General features: G+C 48.2%; 1 pseudogene; it reads left to right on the forward strand.

Moving 5' to 3' along the window:
- The first annotated feature begins 337 nt into the window (after positions 1-337).
- On the forward strand, positions 338-772 carry LOC108178058 (U6 snRNA-associated Sm-like protein LSm3 pseudogene; annotated as a pseudogene).
- Positions 773-7,725: the final 6,953 nt, after the last annotated feature.

Consider the following 7,725-nt stretch of genomic DNA (forward strand, 5'->3'; position numbering starts at 1 on the left):
GGGCCATCCTCCACTGCACTCCCGGGCCACAGCAGAGAGCTGAACTGGAAGAGGAGCAACCGGGACAGAATCCAGCGCCCCAACCGGGACTAGAACCCGGTGTGCCAGTGCCGCAGGCGAGGATTAGCCTAGTGAGCTGCAGTGCCGGCAATGTTTTTTTAAGATTTATTTTTTATTTGTTTGAAAGGCAGAGTTGCAGAGAGAGGAGAGAGAGAGGGAGAGAATCTTCCATCCGCTGGTTCACTCCCCAAACGACTGCAACATTACTGCAGGCTAATCTGATAATAAACAAGCATCTTAAGGAAGCAGTTGTCATTGTCCCCACTTTGCAGGTGGGGAAACTGAGTCTGAGAGAGCTGTAACGTGGTGTAAGCGTCTTGCTGAGATTCAGCTGGCAGAACCAGACCTTGGCTGTCGTCAGGACACAAGAGGAAAAGAAAAGGCATTCAGGGCAGGATTTGAAACATGGCCGACGACGTGGAGCAGCAACAAACTACCAACACCTTTGAAGAGCCCCTGGGACTCCTCAGGCTCAGCCCGGGTGAACAAACCGATGTGAAAATGAGAAAGTGCTGAGAGCTTCAAGGCAGATTATGCTTATGATCAGCACTGAAACGTGACGCTGGGAGATGTGGAAGGAACAGTGACGGCCACAGAAATTGGTGCAGAAACATGGGAAGAGAGACATAGGTCAACAAAACGGAACATCCTAATGCGCTTTGTCTGGGCAGGTGGTGTTGTGCTGGCTGCCCCTCCACTGAGAGGTGACTGAAACAAAGAACTGACCCTGTGTGGGAAGTAGACTTCATACAACTGCCTCTTTAAAGGGACAGGACATTCACAGGAGAAATTTGTGTACAATCTGATACTGAGAGATGACCCAGGGATTCTTCCACTCCTGAAATGAGTTGATTTGCCACTTAGAACCTCTGAAGCTGAAGGACAGTTCTATTTTCCCTCAGCCCTTCCAGTCAACGTGGGAGACATGTAGAACTCTTTCTGGAGTTGGTTTGCTTCATTGTATAAATGCACTCTGATTTTTTTTCCTTTAAAATAAAGTTGATGTTTCCTTTCTGACTTTATTTAAAAAAAAAAAAAAGAAAAGAAAACAAGTTCAACACTTTAAATTCCTTGCCTTTTTAAAATTAGGAAATGCTGTTTTGTTAAGCTTGGTCAGGAAGTCCAAAGCAGAAGGTCTCTGTTTGCATTTTCATGCAACAAAACTCTCAGAAGGCACACGTTCCCGGCAGTCTCAGAGGGACATCACTGTGGCATCGTACTAGGCACAGTTGCTCGCTTTCACGAAGCCTGACTCAACCATCATGTCAAGAATCATTTCCCTGGCCGGCGCCACGGCTCAATAGGCTAATCCTCCACCTGCAGCACCGGCACACCGGGTTCTAGTCCTGATCGGGGCAATGGATTCTGTCCCAGTTGCTCCTCTTCCAGTCCAGCTCTCTGCTGTGGCCCGGGAGTGCAGTGGAGGATGGCCCAGGTCCGTGGGCCCTGCACCCTCATGGGAGACCAGGAGAAGCACCTGGATCCTGGCTTCGGATCAGCGCGATGCACCGGCCGCAGCGCTCCGGCCGCAGCGGCCATTAAGTGGTGAACCAACGGAAAAGGAAGACCTTTCTCTCTGTCTCTCTCTCTCTCTCTCACTGTCCACTCTGCCTGTCAAAAAAAAAAAAAAAATCGCTTCCCTTCTAAAGTCCTTGGAGCCAAGTTGGTAAAGAATCAAGAAGCGTCTTTTAAGGATATGAGTGATTTTCAAACGGCAAATACTTTGGGGAAGAAGCTGCTTGCGTAGAAAACAAACAGCATCCAAATATAAGACGCTGACTGCAAAGATAGGGAGACTGACGTGTACAACCCAGGCTATGATAAACAGAACTGATGAGACTACTGGCTCCTCCTCCCCCTCTTGCCCCAGCGAGAAAGATGCTCTGTGAATTCTCAAGTGGTGGCTCCTGCCTCTGCCTCGTTCCACACATTGAAAAGGCAGAGACATCAGGTCATAAAACCACGAACCCACAAAGCTGAAAACACCTGTTGTCTGTGAAGCAGCCTTCACAGACCACTGACCATGCATTTATGTCAGCAGGCTTCAAGCTCTTTAGATCACACACATTTCTCAGAAAGAATAGTTCAGCAAGAATCCCAATGTACTTGCATGGGTTCATCTAAAACAGTAGGGGCCGGTGCTATGCATGCTAAGCTAAGCCTCTGCCTGTGGTGCTGGCATCCCATATGGGCACTGGTTCAAGTCCCGGCTACTCTGCTTCTGATCCAGCTCTCTGTTTATGGCCTGGGAAAGCAACAAAAGATGGTTGAAGTGCTCAGGCCCTGCATCCTTGCAGGAGACCCATAAGAGGCTCCTGGCTCCTGGCTTCGGATGGGCCCAGCTCTGGCCATTGCAGCCACTTGGGGAGTGAACCAGCAAATGGAAGACCTCTCTGTCTCTCCCTCTCTGTGTCTGTAACTACCTCTCAAATAAAATCAATCAATCAATAAAATAAAATGATAACTGTGGAGCAGGTGTCTGGCAGAGCCGTTAAGACTCTGGTTGAAATACCAACGTCCCCATGAGAATGCCTGGGTTCAATTCCCAGCTCTGGCTCCAGCTTCCTGCTAATGAGGACCCTGGGAGGCACCAGGGATGACTTAACTCCTGACTTGTCCCTGCTCCTCAGGTGGGAGCCCTTGACTGAGTTCCTGGCTTCCAGTTTCAGCCTCACCTGGCGATTTCAGGCATTTGGGGAACAAATCACCAGATAGGAGCTCTCTCTCTCTGTCTCTCTCTGCTTCTTAAATAAAAAATAAATAAAAATAATTACAAACTACTAGCCATATTAAGTACATTAAGAAACACCCAAACAAAATTTAAAAAGAAGAGACGAAATAATTTTTAGATAATTTTATTTCTTCTTACTCCTAAAAATTTTTTTATTCACACACATACACACACACACACATGTCTCTCTATTTAGCTGCTAACACAGAGGTATTTGCAAAAGTTGTGGAAAATAGAATTAAAAGACAAGTTTATTTAAACATTTTTATTTATTTCCACTTTATTTGAAAGACAAAAAACAGAGAGACCCAGAGAAAGATCTTCCATCTGCAAAGCACTTGTCAAATGCCTGCAACAGCCAAGGCTGGGCCAGGCCAAAGACAGGAGTCAAGAATCCCATCCAGGGCTCAGCACTCAGGTGCAGTAGGTTAATCCTCCGCCTGCAGCGCCATCATCCCATATGGGTACCAGTTCTAGTCCCGGCTGCTGCTCTTCCAATCCAGCTCTCTGCTGTGGCCTGGGAAAGCAGTGGAAGATGGCCCAAGTCCTTGGGCCCCTGCACCCATGGGGGAGACCTGGAGGAAGCTTCTGGCTTCAGGCAGCTCTGTTGCAGCCATCTGGGGAGTGAACCAGTGGAAGGAAAGCCTTTCTCTCTGTCTCTCACTCCATCTATAACTCTACACTCTCACTGTCTATAACTCTACCTCTCAAATAAATAAAATCTATTTTTTTTTTTGACAGGCAGAGTAGACAGTGAGAGAGACAGAGAGAAAGGTCTTCCTTTTGCTGTTGGTTCACCCTCCAATGGCCGCCACACTGGCACGCTGCAGCTGGCGCACCGCGCTGATCCAATGGCAGGAGCCAGGTACTTATCCTGGTCTCCCATGGGATGCAGGGCCCAAGCACTTGGGCCATCCTCCACTGCACTCCCAGGCCATAGCAGAGAGCTGGCCTGGAAGAGGGGCAACCGGGACAGAATCCTGCGCCCTGACCAGGACTAGAACCCGGTGTGCCAGCGCCACAAGGCGGAGGATTAGCCTAGTGAGCCGCGGCGCTGGCCTTAAATAAAATCTTAAAAAAAAAAAAAAGAATCCATCCAGGTCTCCCACATGGGTGACAGGGACCCCGAAGCTTGAGTTGTCACCTGCTACCTCCCAGGGTGCACATTAACAGAAAGCTGGATTGGACAAGAGGAGCCGGGACCCAAACCAGGCACTCTGATACGGGTTGCAGGTGTCCCAAACAGCGTTTTAACCCCAGCACTAAATGTCCACCCCAAATGGTTCATTTTGATGTAAAAGTTTTGAAATTCATACTTTTTTCATAATATCATTTGTCCATGAACTTTTTGAAGTATACTCATTTTTCAGTAAAAGCAGTGGGATTAAATGTTTCACTATTTTGAAAATCTTCATTTCACACTTCATGAAAAAGCAAGGGTGAAGGTCTGTTTCTAAATCCATTTTATGCTGAGGCTTGCATCAATGACCTTCAAAGCTAGAACCCACCCTTACACAGATCCTCAGACCCAAACGTCAGCCAGACTCAGGAAACTCCAGTCCTGACTCATCCAATCCATGCCCCAGCTACAGGAAAGTTGTACTGGAATTCATTCACTGGGGTGCCACCTCCTAATATTGTTCTTGCAAACTAACTAGTATTGCATTTCTATTTTTAATAAATGGATCCAAAGCCTGGTATAAATTTCAGTTTGCAAGATTTTTGTACAGGATGGAAAATTATTTTAAAATGCTCAGATGGGGACCAGTGGGTCTCCCACATGGGTGGCAGGAGCCCAAGCACTAGGGGCATATTCGGCTCCTTTGCCAGGAGTACTTGTAGAGTACCAGATAGGAAGTGGAGCAGCCAGGACTCGAACTGCTGCTCATCTGGGATGCTGGCTTCGGGGGAGGCAGCTTAGTCTGCTGCACCACGATGCTGGCCCCAAGTCCTTTTCTTCTGAGATGGACTAGAAGAGATCACAAAAGTATACAGATTCTATGTCAGACTTTATACAAACACTGTTTTACATTCAGGAGTAAACCTGTGTACTGTCACTGTGTAGCGGGCTGCTGGTTTGAAGCTAGAGGTGCTTCCTAGGATAACTCAGATGACATATTAACCCCAAATCACACTACACAGCAGTGCAGGCCAAGACAGCAGCTGCATGGAATCTGGGCCCAAGTCCCTTCTCTTCTGTTGCTCTGCCACTCCTAGGACGTTGCCTAGCAAATGATTGTCTCTATGGCTCCCACTCAACTCCCTACAAGAGAGCTTTTCCTTGGGGCAGGTGGAGAGAGAGGCTGAATGGCACTAACTTGGGCTCTCCCACAAAGTTCTAGCCCATGGAGGGCAGGTGCGTCAGGTAGCATGAGGCGGCTCTGCCCACACAGCAGTCCCCAGGCAGAGTTGGTGCAATCTCTGTTCAAAAGCCCTCATCCCAATGTCCTCAAGTCTCCTTTGTCTTTCATCCAAAGGTTTCTTCCCATTAGGGCTGAGTTCAGCTGGGGGTTCTCTAAATCCCCTCAGTATGGGATTATTTTGCTCACCAAAGTCCTGAAATAAGCAGTCCCCAGGGCTGGCGCTGTGGCGAGCAGGTTAACGCCCCAGACTGCAGTTCCAGCATTCCATATGCGCGCTGGTTCTAGATCCAGCTCTCTGCTATGGCCTGGGAAAGCAGTGAAAGATGGCCCAAGTCCTTGGGCCCCTGCACCCGCGTGGGAGACCCAGAAGAAGCTCTTGGCTCCTGGCTTTGGATCAGCTCAGCTCCAGCGATTGTGGACAATTGGGGAGTCAACCATTGGATGGAAGACCTCTCTCTCTCTCTCTCTCTGCCTCTCCTCTTTCTGTGTAACTCTGACTTTCAAATAAATAAATAATAAGAAAGAAAGAAAGAAAGAAAGAAAGAAAGAAAGAAAGAAAGAAAGAAAGAAAGAAAGAAAGAAAGAAAAGCAAGCAGTCCCTGCTGGAGTAGAGGCTGTGGGATGTCATTCTTCAAGTCATCTTGTAATGTCTAGGCATCCAGTCCAGGCCAACTCTAAGCTCCCTCCCATGCCAGACAGGGATAGAAAGGATAGAGGCAGCCAGAGGAACATGCAGCCCTGGAAGAAATCTGCTTACATCTCTTTGGCCAGTGTTGTACCCTATGTCCACACCTACCTGTAAAGGCAACTGGTGGAGGCCAGACAAACCCAGGGGTCTGTTACCAAGAAAAAAGGAAGGGAGGGCTGAATTGTATTCCACCCAAAAAATGGCATGTTGGAGTCCTGGGCCCTAGCATCTCAGAATGAGACTTTATTTGGAGATGGGGTACTTACAGATGTCACCAAGTTAAAGTGAAGTCATCAGATTGGACCCAATGAAGTATGACCAGTGTCCTTACAAGAGGAAATCAGGACACAGAGACAGAAAAACACAGTCGTGTGTGACTGAACATGTCACTAGGCAATTCCATCATTGTGTGAACACCACAAACTAAGATGCCTCCAATATCACCAGGTGACCCAATCATATGGGTCCACTGTCACATCCCAAAGGCTTGGTGAGCAGGGTGTGCCTGCAGAGAGAAGGCAGTGTGAACCGACCAGAAGAACCTCAGTGCTATGGTTTGCATGTGGCTTGTGTCACAGAGGTTCGTGTGTTGGAAGTCTGATACCCAGTGTGGCCATTTGGGAAGCGGTGCGAATTCTACAGGAGATGGGGCCTAGTGGGCGGTGACAGGATCACGGGAGCACTGCTCTTGGGAGGAATTAGGTAGTTCTTAGGGGGACTGAGTTGGTTATCAAAGAAAAATCGGGCCCCTCCCTGCTCTCTGGCTTCCTGGCCCCGAACAGGAGCTGTCCTTACATGTGCTCCCACCATGATGCTGTCTGCATCACTTGTGAGGGGGGCAGCCAGGGGTTCTCTTGAGAGCCAGTGCCGTGCACTTTGAATGTCCAGTCTCAGAAACTATGAGCTAAATAAACCTCTTTTCTTTATAATGCACCCAGCCTCAGGCACTTCATTATAGCAATGGAAAATGTTCTAATACAACCATCTATGAGCCAAGAATGCCCAAGGCTAGGAAGCCAGAAGAAACATGCGAGGCACTCTCTCTCCCAGCCCTCAAAGGACAGCAACTCTGCCAAGGCTTCCAGCCTCCAGAAATCGGACGTGATCCGTCTCTCTGGTTTAGGTTTGTGGGACTTGGTTATGGCCAGCCCTAGGAAACTAACAGAAGAGAGCACAGAAAAATTGGGTGGGCAGCTTGCAGTCTCTTTAAAATAGGCTGTATCTTAGGGGCAGGTGTAGGTTCACAGCACAGCTGAAGAGCAAGCAGAGGTTCCCCAGAGCCTCAGCCCTTCTGTGCACACTCAGCCTCCCCTGCTGTCCACAGCACACTGGTGACAGTCGATGAGCTTCCTCTAACACAACATCACCATCCAAAGTCCCAAGTTCACGACAGGCTCACTCTTGGTGGTGCACACTGTGTGGGATAAGGACAAGATTCCACCACAACAGTGTCTTCCAGAATGGTTTCATGGCTTCAAAATCCTCCGTGCTCCATCCAGTTGTGTTTCCCTCCCCTTTACCCTTGGCAACTTCTTACACTCCCCACAGTTTTGCCTTTTCTAGAATGTCAGAGTGGGAACCAACCAGTCTGTAGCCTTTTGATACTGTCTCTTCCCATGGCTTGATACCTCCTTTCTTTGTTTTCTTTTTTTTTTTTTTAAACATTGCATGGTTTTCTACCATTGTGTTATTTATGATTGTTTCCTGAGCTGCCACATTCCCATCTCTGACCTACCATCTTCTCTTTTTTTTTTTTTTTTTTTTTTTAAGTATTTATTAGAAAGGCAGAGTTACAGGGAGGCAGGGGCAGAGAGAGAGGTGTTCTAGGCCGGCGCCGCGGCTCAATAGGCTAATCCTCCGCCTGCAGTGCCGGCACATGGGGT

Source organism: Oryctolagus cuniculus, chromosome 8 (assembly GCF_964237555.1).
Source record: "Oryctolagus cuniculus chromosome 8, mOryCun1.1, whole genome shotgun sequence".
NCBI lineage: Eukaryota > Metazoa > Chordata > Mammalia > Lagomorpha > Leporidae > Oryctolagus > Oryctolagus cuniculus.